At 44.1% G+C, this 12,509-nt stretch overlaps 1 long non-coding RNA gene across 1 annotated transcript; it reads left to right on the top strand.

Moving 5' to 3' along the window:
• The first annotated feature begins 1,126 nt into the window (after window positions 1-1,126).
• On the top strand, window positions 1,127-11,262 carry LOC120509761. Its single transcript, XR_005629331.1, has 3 exons — window positions 1,127-1,509; window positions 10,385-10,495; window positions 11,131-11,262. It is a non-coding gene; the product is annotated as an uncharacterized LOC120509761 (long non-coding RNA).
• The last annotated feature ends 1,247 nt before the right edge of the window (window positions 11,263-12,509 follow it).

Below are 12,509 nucleotides of genomic sequence, written 5' to 3'. Positions count from 1 at the left end.
TGCTGTCCTCCCTGCTGGGAGCTGGTGCAGATCTTTGCGCTTTGCCCTCTCCTGCCGGAGCCTTTGGCATGGGCAGAAGGAGGTGGCTGCAGTTGGGTGAGCTGGCACCTCTGCAGATCTGGGCAAAGCCATTTGGGTAATGCCTCTCCTTCCATGGGTGTCTGAAGACTAGTACAGGCTGACTTGGGAAGTGCTGCCAAGAGATTGCTGATCCTTCAGCAATTCCTGTTTCCTTTGGTCCCTACAGGAGGCTGCCAAGAGAAACGAGCTTGACCAACACCTGCAGGGGCTGCTTTACCATCTCTGAAGCAGCTTCCCTGCTCTCTGCTCCCAAAGCATGGGAAGGGCTCTCATGCTGTCCTGAGCCTTGCAAAACAAGGCTGAGTTTTACTTCCACTCTGCTCCCCACTTTCCTGTCTGTGTCTCTGAGGGTGAACAAGCAAAGAGCTGCCAGCAGGCTGCACTGACAGGCAGAGCTGAGTGTGCTCCTGCCCACACCATCTCAGGGCTGTTTGGGCTGGGCCAGGCAGGTGTGCCCAGGGGAGCTCCAGGGCTGTACCCGAGTGGAAGATTGCAGAGAGAAAGTGCTGCATTGTTCTCTACCTGCAGCCACCTTGCCTGAACACAGCTCTGAAGCATGCTGGCACAGAGGGATGTGAAGAGCTATGGTAAATGTTAAGGAATTATTCTAACATGCATCAGGAATACCCAACATAGCACTGAACTTCTGAAGACAGATATTTTGGGTGTTCCCAGCACTGCAGCAGAACAGTTTGTGTCACTGCTGTGCCTGGTCGAGCCCATTGCTATGCACAGAGCAGCAAAGAGAGTGTTGCTATTGGACTTTTTCCTTCACTTCTTACTTCTTGAAGCCATGATTGCAGAGCAGATTCAATTTTTTTAATGTCAGAAGAAAGGCCTGAATGTAGTAGTTAGTATTGTGTAGTATTTGGCAAACCATGCTGGATTAGGGCAGGGTGAACAGTAGGAGAAATATCAGAAGTCCATTCTAATCTTGCCTTTTATATGGATTACAAGTTATGTCACTAGGGACTCATATTCCAAACTGGAGACAAGCAGCCCCTTGTGACTGCTGGTGAAATCCAGCACCAGGAGGGAAAATGGAGCAGCAGCCAGCTGGGGAGACAGTGCCTTCCCAGGAGCAGCGCAGCTCAGTCCTGGTGCAAGAACAGGTCCCTGGTCACAAACTCCTGTGGTGAATGTTTGACTCACGGCCTGTCTTCTGAATCCTTTCCTCACTGCTCCCAAGCTTCCCTCCTTGGGCCATGAGCCAAGGAATCAGGCATATCAACCAACAGACCGTTTGTTTTTCCAGGGGCTGTGTAAACTGTGCTGTTGTTATCAGTGAAACCAGGTCTGCTCGTGGCCTCCTGCTCTGCGGGCGGTGCAGGGCTCTGATCTCCTGCTCCTGGGGCTCGATCTCCTGCTCCTGTGCTTTCTGAGGGTGGGGCAACAGCTTGCACGAGTTTCCAGAGCACCAAACACGAGGTGAGCACTCTGTAACTGCTTCCAAAGAAAAGCTGGCCCTACCACAGCTGTGTATTTGGACTTGCAGCAGATGTGAGAGTGGCAAGGACATCATACCTGTGTGGTTGTGCAGCCAGAATTGCTGAGCTTTCCAGTGGTTTTGCCCTTGCTCTGACATAAGGACATGAAAATGCTGTTCTTTTGAATGTGCTGTTTATCTGGTTAAAGGTTTGCTCTGGTCGAGTGGGATGTAACAAGGCTGGAGCAGTTTTGAAGAAGGTCCAGGTCTGGATTTTTGCTCAGATCTGGAGCAAAAGATCTATATCTTTTGGTGTTTGATTCAGTTCGCTCACAGCCCCACAGACAGGATTTACCCGTGGGAGATTCTGCCCTGTGCTGTTCTTCATAATCAACAACCATCCTTGATGTACACCCTGATAAGGCTCCAGGAATCCACTCATCCTGCTGTGATAAAACTCCCTGTGCTGGTGCTCCAGCCCTGCACACCTGGGCACAGCCCTGGAGCAGCCTCTGCCTCTCTTGTGTGCTGATTTGGCTCATACCCAGCTCTGTCTCTCTTTTGCTTCTCCCATCCTCACAAAACCAAGCTCAATCTGCTCGTGTGTGTGTGTGCTTCAAGAGCCCTGCCAGGAACAAAGAGAAGTCCAAATATTTGTGTTGGGCTGTTACTCTTTCCATTCAGGCGATAAATGACAGACTGCAGCAGAGTCTTTGTGTGCTGTGTGGGATTTCCACTGAAGCTGGCTCCAGCTTCACAACCTCACCAAGATGAAACACCTACAATTAACAGTTGGGTTTTAACTGGAGGGAAAATGACTGAGCATGATTGAAATATGGCCTAAAAAAAAACCCCCAAACATCAAAACCCAAAACAAAAACCCACAAACAAACCAACCACAAAAAAAAAAAAAAAAAAACAAACCAAAACCAAAACAAAACAAAACAAACCCAAACAAACAAACAAAAAAACAGAGAAAATCATCAGATCTTCCCTGTGTCAGATGAGAAGTGCCTGGTCTCTGTGTGCATGCAGAACAGAATTTTCACTCTGAGCTCTGGGAGCTCTGCTGGTGATTTCTGTCCCAGAGCCTGAGACACAAGCTGTCAGTCTGCACACAAATATTTCAGAGCTGCTTTCCTCTGCAAATTTTCAAGCTTAAATCCATGTGGAGCCTGAGTTTCCTTGGGACTGAACCTCTTTTTGTCCATGCTGACCAAGGGAATGGAGATGTTTGCTAACAAATTAATTCCTGAACTTCAGATCTCTGCTTCTGGGAAGATGCTGGGCTTCAGTGCTTGGTAAACCCAGGAACAGAATAGTGGGACAGCTCCAGGTGTGAGCTGGCTCAGGACACAAGCTGGTCTGGTGACACTGGGCCTGTTCACCATTTGGGATAAAGGAAGGAAATCATAATCCAGCCTTGTGGGAGTTCACATACCAACGTGCCAGACAAATTCTACTTGCTCCCTCAAGTAAACTTGGTGTTCCCTGCTAGTGCCACCATGAGTTTTCTCACTCAGAAGTTTCTTATAAGGAACTAATTAGGCTTGAAACCTTAAGGATTGACTCTTCAGACATAAATACTCCCTATAATTACCTTCTCTTTGGATGATATCTTTAGTGTTTCATTTTACACAGCAGACAGTACTAATATTATAACATCAAGTTAAATCACATCTACTTTGGGCAACTGAAAAGCTATCAAAAGTGACAGGAGCTTCAGAAAAAAACCTAATTTCAGAAAAGAATCATGTCAGAAATCTTTATGGCTTCCTTTTTTATCCTATTCATTTCACTCAGCAGAGAAAAGAAGCACCGAGTCTGCTTCAGCCGCTGTTTGCAACAAGGATCCATTTTGGCAGACTCTTTAAGCTCCTTCCTTCTTAGGTCACTTCTGAGATCACATAAATGCTGAGGAACCTCCCAGCAGCCTGTTTCACTAAGTGCTCTGCCCTGTTTTGCTTCTGGGCTCAGGCTGGCACTTGAGAGTTACGCCTACCTGGGCTGTAATAAAGTACGTAAATGTTCCAGGCAGAGAGTAGAAGGTGGATAGAATCTGTATGGTCTACTTTAGAACTGCCAAAATTCAATTTATTACCACAGCCTGACCCTAACCTTCACTGACTGACACCTTTGAGGAGTGGGTAGCAGAGAAATAAATCCTTTACTGCCCTTGAGTCTTCATTACTGGCACTTGGGAGAGGTCAAGGGTACAAGGACAGAATTTTGCTAAACATATTTATTTTTCAAGATAAATGAAATATAGGTCTCAAACCCTTTGCCAAGGCTATGTGTGCATCACTATTTAAAATCAGTTAATTGATAACAGTTCTTGCAATCAGTCCAAGGAATTCTGTTGGAAACTTTCTGGAAAATACAAACCTGTTACAGCCAATGATAAGGGGTATTTCTCTTTAATAAAATTAGAAGGTAAACAGCAAAGAGGCCTTGAATTTGTTTTCTTTTTGGATAATGAAAAAAAAAAAAGCAGATGGTATGTAAGCCAGCAATGTATAAGCTGGTCACTTTATGTAGCTACAGAATAGGTTTAACAGTGCCTGAAATCATTGCTCCTGTGAATCTGAAGCACATTTTCATGACTTATGTTCTCCTGAAATTTTTCATCTCCCCTCTCCTCTGATAAGCCATCAGGCAGGGATTCAGGCAGGCCTGCCCACCAGCCCAGTGGTTCTTCATTCCCACTTGCAACCTGTGGCACTCCAGTGAGGAGCTTTGTACAGAAACAGCCCAACACTGGCAGGTCAGTCCTGAGCACCTGAAGGAGCTTGGCTGCAGAGAAAATGAAATCTGGGGTGTGGTGTGCTGCTCAGGAGCTGCAGCTGGGATGCTCAGGAGCTCGTGCTGCAGGGATGCCCTCACATGGCCCGTGCCAAGCAGCTGGCCAGGGCCAGGCAGGACATTTCCTGGGTGATGCAGACAGCTGTGCCTCCTGGTCACAGGGAACTGGCCAAATGATGACACAGGCACACTTGATGTGCTGTGTAACAGCAGACCCTCTGTGATTCAGGTAAGAGCACACTTATGTTGTTAAAATGGTATCATTTGCTCCAGGACCTATTTGTGCATAGTCCTTCTAAAGGAATCCAACCACAAGAATTTCTCTGATCAAATTAGGCAGGTTGGCTCGACGTGGGTGGGTCTGTGGGTGGCAGTTCTCATCCTTGGTGACAGAGCTGACTTGCAGTGCCTGGCAGTGTTTGTGTTTCCATTGTTTCTGATATATTTTCTCTTTTTATATGTATTTCTTTAAGTGCTCTTGGGGCATCCTATTTACATGTGAGAAACCTTGCTCTGAAGCTCACTGTCAGAAAAAACGAAACCTCCCATCTCCCAGGGCCTGTTCCTGCCAGCTCTCCCTCACCTGGGATGACCAGAATGAACATGCAGGTGTGACAGGGAATGAGTGTGCACCTTGCTATGGCTGTTCCTACCCTTGTCCAGTGGCTTTTTCTGTGTCACAGTCACAGGGGACAGCTCTTCTGTGCTTTACACAACAGGCTGTGCTCACACGGGTATCAGCAGATTACTTCTTTATCACAGCCTCAATTTCATGTCGTGTGACACATTAAATTGATGTTACACATGTCTTTCAAGTTGATTCTCCTCCCAAGCATGTTGGCTGGCATTAGCCAGCTCCTATGCTGGCTCAAGTCAGTGTAATTAGAATTTTTTCATCTGGCTGAGAGAGGCCCCAAGCTCCCGTATGGGTGCTACAGTAAATTGAGAACGGTTGAGTAAGTTCTGAAAACATACAGCCTGAGGATGATGAAGCACTTGGAGTTTTTAATGAAAAATATATTAGTTAAAAAAATAAGACTGTTGACAGAAAAATCTGATTCTCAGTGTAAAATCTGAAATCTAAAGCAAGTTGTGCCAAGCTCAAAGCCTAGTCTTGTGAGCCACAGGATAATGTCACCAAAAATCAACAAGTTTTCTTAAATCAAATATTTCCAGTGTTCCTCTCCTACCCTTAGCAACCATTTAAACTCTATTCTTTTGCTTTTTGGTTTTTCCTCTTTATCCATAATATTTGGCTTCTGAAGGAGAAAATCTTAAACATATAATCAGTATTGCTGAAATTATACAATATCTATCTAAACTGAGCTGATTAGCTGATTATTAATGGAAAATGTACTACATTTCTTCCCAGGCTTAGGTCTGTAATATTATGTCTACACAAGAAAACTCAAACAGACCTTTAGGGTCCTGAATATGGGAAGGATCACGCTAAGACTGCCACATTAAAATTGTGGGGCATTTTCTATCTCCTGTAAGTCCCACAGTCCCATAAGCTTTCCTGTACCAATTCCTTTGTGTTCCTCAGAAATTTATACCTTTGACTAGCATGATCCCAGGCTTTCCTATGACCTCTGTTACTGCAGTTGAGCACTGGCCCCACAATATTCGTTGTATTTCTCTACTCTGCATTCCACTCACCTTATTTTACAGAGGGATAGAGGTATAGAGGGGTTAGAGAAGTCTGTGCATATCTTAATTCTCATTATGTTGTTGCTAATGAAGAGGTGCCCAGAGCTTCCCAGGAAATTCATTGCAAAGCAGGGAGCACAAATTCACCCAGGACTTTGGAAATGTGTGCTCAAACCCTCTCTTCCATGCCCTGTCCGTGGGGTCAGACCATTCTTTTTATAGTGTTAAGCAAGTTCATAACCTTTTTGCAGAAGGAGGGACAGATAACCTTGTTTACCATATTTTATCTTGTGGTTCATTTTTGGCTCCATTCTGGTTTCCAAGTATTTGTCTGATTTTGTTTATTTGACTAGAATGGAAGGGAACTGCAATTAAATAGAAGTGGTATTAATAGCTTGTTGCATGTGGCTCTGCTTTCTGTGACCAGATTACACTAATGTTGCTATTCAAGCCTTGAAGCTGCAAAAAATGTCCCATCCTAATTACATAACCCCAGCTGAGGTCCCTTGGTAATAGGTGAGTGCATAAAACTCTTCCTGACAAGTTTCTCACGAGTCAGAGGATGTTGGTATCCTGCTTATTATGCCGTGTTAATTTTAAAAGGCTCTTGTCAACCAATAACCCAATAACTTTTATTCCCTCTGGGTTTTGTTAGGTTAATCCATGAGTCATGGAATATTTGACTATGAATTCATGACTCATGGGAAAGCACCACGGCCATCACAGTCCTGGATGATCTTGCTGCCGGGTGCTGCCTGGGCATGTGCCTTCCCTGTGCTTGGATGAGCACCACAAATGCATCCTGCAACACTGCAGAGCATCAATAAACCCAAAACTCTCCCCTAGGAAATATTAGTGTTAACCTGGCTTATGAGCAGAACAATTCTCAGGACTTATATCCAGGGGAGAGCATTGGTGATGGACAGAGAATTCAAAAAAACAGGGTCAGCCTTTTTCCTCTTGCTTTTATTCAGATATTTGCTTTTATTAGTGATGGTGTCTTGTTGCATTTGACAAGGGACAAATGACAAATGCTGACCTGTGTATATTTCTGATCTTTAATTGGGCATAACCATTACTGCATTAGTTGCTACAAAAATCAAAGTAGTACAGAAATAATGATGAGAAATTAGGTTTTTTAAGGCCTTGTCATTTACAAAGATAAGGGAAAGGGAGAGATAGAAGTCTAGGGGACTGAAATATCTAAATACTTCTCAGAAATGCATCTCTGATTTGTCAGGCTAGAGACCTTCAGTCCCAGGCAAGTGCTTCAGCTAAACTGCATTTCTGGGAAATTGCTCTGTGCATTTGTGGACCAGAGAGCTCAGGTCCAGAAAAACACACATATTAAAAAAAAATAAAAATCAGATATCAGATTACAAATAATTTATCACCTTGCCCTTAGGTCTTCCTTTGCTGTGGGGTTGTAAGTGCTGAAGTATAGATATGGGTGAGTATGATGTCTTAGCAGAGCAGTTGGGTTGTTTTTAACAGAAATTATTTTAAATTTTTTAAAATGTGTTTGAAAGCACTAAACACAAAAGAAATCTTTCCCATGATCCACTGAGAGCTTTTCTTGCGTGCCACTAATGGCTGCAGGCTTTCATGTGGGAGAACGGTCTCTCTGGTTTCCTAGAAATACACAAAGACAAGGAATCATTGCTTTGGAGTGCTGCAACACAGTGACAGATCTCAGCTCTGCACCCAGCAGTGTCCAGCCTTGCTGCAGGGAGCTTCTGTGCCGCCTTTCACATTCCTGGGAGCAGCCTGTCCTTGTCAGTTGAGAAAACTGATAACAGGTCCAGAGGAAGAACCCGAGTTTGTCTTTTCTCAAGTGATCTTTCTGTGTATCCACAGGAGTGGTAGTAGCATGATAGCCTTCAAGGCCTGTTTCTGGAGTAACTCCTCATCCTGGGCTTTTAGGGAAACTTTCAGCCTCTGCCCAAAACCAAAACACTGAAAACAAACCACAGAACAGGGGAGAGAGCTGGGCATGACACAATTTGCTTATCCAAGGACACAGTTTGTCCTTGAGTGTGTCACTGCTGCCAGGGGTTTGCCCAACCTGTCCCAGGGAGGCTCTAGCAGTGACCTGGGCAGCCTGCTCCCCTCCTGAACCCATCAGCAGGGGCAGAGCTCCTTCATCACTGCTGGAGCTTCTCATGTCTCATCCTATCTCCTGTGGCCATTCCTTGCTGTTATTCACATATCTGTAAATAAAAGAAGCTATCATTTCTGCCCAGCTTTACACTGCATGAGTAAGGGCCTGGCTGGAACAATGCCTATTTAAAATTGTGTGTGCTACTGGTCTGCTTGAAAACAGAGACAACTCTGAGCCAGTTAGTCATAAAGAGGAAAGTTTATTAACAATCCCTTCCCAAGGCAAAGCTGGAAGCTTGCTGGAAGCAGTTAGGAATCCCAAATGAGCTGGTCCCATGAGGAACAGTGCTCCTGGCTGTGCCTCCCTTCTCTAGGGCAGCAGTGCTGATGCACCAAACCCCAGAAAGAACCCAGCTGCAAAGAAAATGCCTGACAATTCTATTTTTAAACTGGTGCATGTTCTTGACCTCCCAGGTTCATGACAGAGAGGAAGAAATGACTGTTCTATAAGCCTGCATTCTTCTGTGGTTCTTTGCTGTAATCCAGCTGTGAAAGGGGGTTAAACCTGCTCTGAAATGGGCACCTCTTAGAGAAGGAGAAGCAACCAGGCCTCTGATTCATAACAGGACAGATACAGGTTTCTCTGGAAGTTATTGCAGTCTTGTAATATTGTAGATTTCATTGGTGAATTTTGTGTCAAAGCTGCTTTTGAGAAGGATGGAGATGCCAAAGGTAACAAATGTGAATTCACTGTCCACCTGGATTGCTTTGGAAAGACTTTTTTGGGCTGAAGAGTTCTTTCTGACTATGAATTTCAGCTCTCTGCTAGAGAAAAGAGAGGGTCCTTAAACCTGGAGGCTTCCCCTGCATTAGTCATGCAGAGGCCACGGAAGCAGGGCTGGTGCTGGAGCGTGCTGGAGCTGCTGCAGAGGATCCTGCTGACTTGAATGGACATTGGAGGGGATCCCAGAGCACAGGCTAAAGTGAGGCCCATATCCCACCTGAACAAACCTTGGCTTCACCAGGACTGGCACAAGGGAGCCCATGGATGGCACACACCAAAGTGTGTGTGGCTGTGGAGGGAAGCTGAGGGTGGTGAGAGTGGGTCTGTTCCCAACCAGGACAGAGACAACATCGTGTAAAGAACTGCATGATGAAACCTGCTGATTTATGGACAAGCAGTACTTGTTCTGGCAAAAAATAGCTTCCAATTAGCCTGAAAACAGACTGCTCTGGGTGGATTTGCAGACTCTTATTTATTGGCAAACTTAATTTTAATATAATCAGCTGCTTGGCAGGCAGGTTAGGTAATGATCCTTGATGTGAGCACTAACAGATTTGAACACTGAGCACAGCCTTTAGTGCCCAGAGCCCTCTGCCAGTAGCTGAAATGCATTTGATACTAAAATGCCATGGGAACTCAGGAAGGCCCTTGCCAGAGCACCTTGCTGAGTACATGAAAATGCCACCTTCAATAATTCACAATGTCTGTTCAGTAAGCTGGTGTGTATGTGCAGGGAGGGGGGTAATAAAACATCTCAGACCTGGCCTGCCAGGATAATTCAGTGGCTAGTTAAATGTCTCAGCACTATTAATCAATAGAGTGGCTCACAGAATAAATAAATCCAGAATGTAATATGACAGGGCTATAGAAGCACATGGAAAGCAACTCTCCCTCCCCTGTGTGCCATGCTAAGTGCCACACTGCCCCAGCAGTTATTTGAATAACCTCAATGCTCTAATACTTCAAATACTCAGACCTCCTACCAGTGCAATCCCATGTTTGAATGTCACCTAAATGTTTTAAACTTTGCTCTGTGTGTGATGCAGGGAGCTGGCTGTGAAAGTGCAGATTGCAGACTCCATCACTTAAGTCAGTGTCTCATTTCACTGATCAAGAGCTGATGTTGTGAGTGGAGGATCACTCCTTTCCTAAGACAAAAGCATTTTACCAGAGCTGGAATTATGTTTCTGCAGGTCCCTGGTGAGGTATGAACAACACTCTTGATACAATTTCTACTGCTGCTGTAAATCTGCAGATGTTTTCAGAGCTCCAGATTAATCTACTCCTTCAGCCTCTGTAGGAATGCAACACAACAAGGCAGTGTTCAAAACTCCCTTATCCTGGTGAATTTGGTGCAGTTGTACTGTAATATCTGTCTTATCCTTGCTGTAAATGAGCCAGAATCCAGCCTACTAGCAGACATCAGAAACCAGTATTATTAAACAACATAATTTTAACTTTCCATTAAATTCAGCCTGTATCTTCCCTTCTTCCCTTCTATTCATTAATGCCAGGCTAATATTTACCTTTACAATTTACAGATATTTGTAGACTTCCACATATTTCTTCCACCAAACTGATCTTCAGCCAAGCACTGCATATTCAGTACCTTCACTCCTTCTGATGAACCTGGCAAAAATTCCAGCTTTCAGGTTAGTGTTGGCTCTGCCCAGATACTGGTGGTGATTATGCTCAGCCATTGGGGTGTTTGTGGAAAGCGGATGTGTAACTGCCTTAACATGCCTGAATTTGCATCAGACTTTGAATCCACATGAATACAGAGTCTGCTTTTCATCCACATGTACTCTGAAACTCAAACTCTGATCTTTCCTCCTGTGCTACTCTGTCCATCTTCTTTGGCTGTGAATATCCAGTTTCAAGCACACATTTCTGTGAAGAAAATAATTACCCAGCAGCAGCACCCCTACAACTGAGCTACAGCACATATTAAAGCTCATCTTCAGGCTTCAGTGCTCATTTCACACAAAGAGGAGACATGGGACCAATTATAAGGCTCAGCCCATGTGCAGTAACATGTTCAATCACATCTTGCTCATGTGCCCAAGCCTCATAATCCAGCACTTCCTCCAGAAATATTGATTTGCTGTCCTGTCCCTTAGTCCTTGTTTCCCTGGGGCAGTTGCTGTAATGAAAAGATTACACAGGAAGGCCTTGGAGATTCCCTCTGTATCAAGCAGAAGTCTGAGTTCAAAACAGAGATACACAGCAAGGGAAAGAACTTGTTCTTTGTGATTGTGTCTGGAAAGGATTGTCCCATGCCTTTCAGACACAGCTTCATGGGTGGCTGCTGGGAAGCTTCTGATCTCTCACTGGGCACTGAGGGGAACGCCAGGCAGGAGCTGCTGAACTAGAAAAGCAAAGACAAGATCTTGGGAAAGATGGCTGTCTGGCCCACAGCAGTGCTTGTATTAAGAAGCTGGAACTGTCTAGAAAAGCATCATGAAAATATGGAAATTTCCTAATGGAAATCTTTATTTTGTCTTTATTATGAATCAATACTCTGAGTTTCTTACACAATTCCCTCACACTTCTGTAGCTTTAACCAATTCCCCAGCTCAGAGATAATTACATTGTGCCAAGAGGTAAGGATGGCACTCTTGGATTACAGGAGGTAGAAACAGCCATATTTATGACTCCTGACTAAAACATGGTATTGGAAAAGAGCATTACTTGAGTCATCAGGATATCACTTGACCATTGCTTTCCTTTACATTTAAATTAGAAAAAAAAAAGAATAAAATTGCATTAAATTAAAAAGAGACTTTCAAGACAATATTCCAAGGCTTCCCACAGTGGGTGTATTGTATGCTTATATTATTCTCCACCCATTGTAAATCTCAGCAGTAGATCTTCCCCCGCTGATGTTTTGCATTAGTAAATTGAACTCTCTACTCTGTCCCCTCAAAGATTAATGCCTCCATCTGAGGAAGTAGTTGAATACGTGCTGGCAGTAGTGCTTTCATGATTAGCAAATGGGAGACTGTGGGAGGAGAACAGAATTTGCATGTGTTGGATGTTGGCCTAAACATACTCTCACTGAATTCTGGACATCAGGGAAGAATTGATACAACACAAGCTTTTAATCAGAAAACCACAGGAAAAAAAAAATTGAAGAATCCTACATTTAATTAAAAAGCTTTTCAGCCCTCTTTGTTCCAAAATGAGCAAATGTGTCTGCAGAGTGCACTCCAAACATCTCAAACCCATATTTGCTGTCAAGGGGCATTACATTTTATTAGTGGTCCTGGGGGAAGTTTCTAAATTTTTGTAGAAGTTCAAAATACTTTCACCGAGCTATTTTTTTGAAGACACACAATTGAAAGATGTTTGATTGCTACAAATGTTAAACTGATCATTCAGAGTGGATGTGATACCTCATGTGCCCCTGGTATCCAGTACTACTTGGTCCTGATCCTAGTACAGACTTTTATTCTGCTGTCTTGAAGTCTCTTTTACTCATTAGAAAGCTACACAGTGAGCCTGCTTAAAAACAAAAGAAATTTGCCTAAAACAAAACCAAAATGTCAGCAGAGAGGAGGCTGACTTTGCCACCTGGCTCTGTAAACAGCCGCATGCAAAGAGCTACCTTAGGACCCACGTTTAGTCAAATCTAACTTATGTTTAACTTTTTTTTTCACAACCAAC

Source organism: Passer montanus, unplaced genomic scaffold (genome assembly GCF_014805655.1).
Source record: "Passer montanus isolate IOZ18808 unplaced genomic scaffold, ASM1480565v1 scaffold53, whole genome shotgun sequence".
NCBI classification, from domain to species: Eukaryota; Metazoa; Chordata; class Aves; order Passeriformes; family Passeridae; genus Passer; species Passer montanus.
Note: the sequence above shows the minus strand (reverse complement) of the source record. Positions and strands in the feature narration are given on the sequence as shown.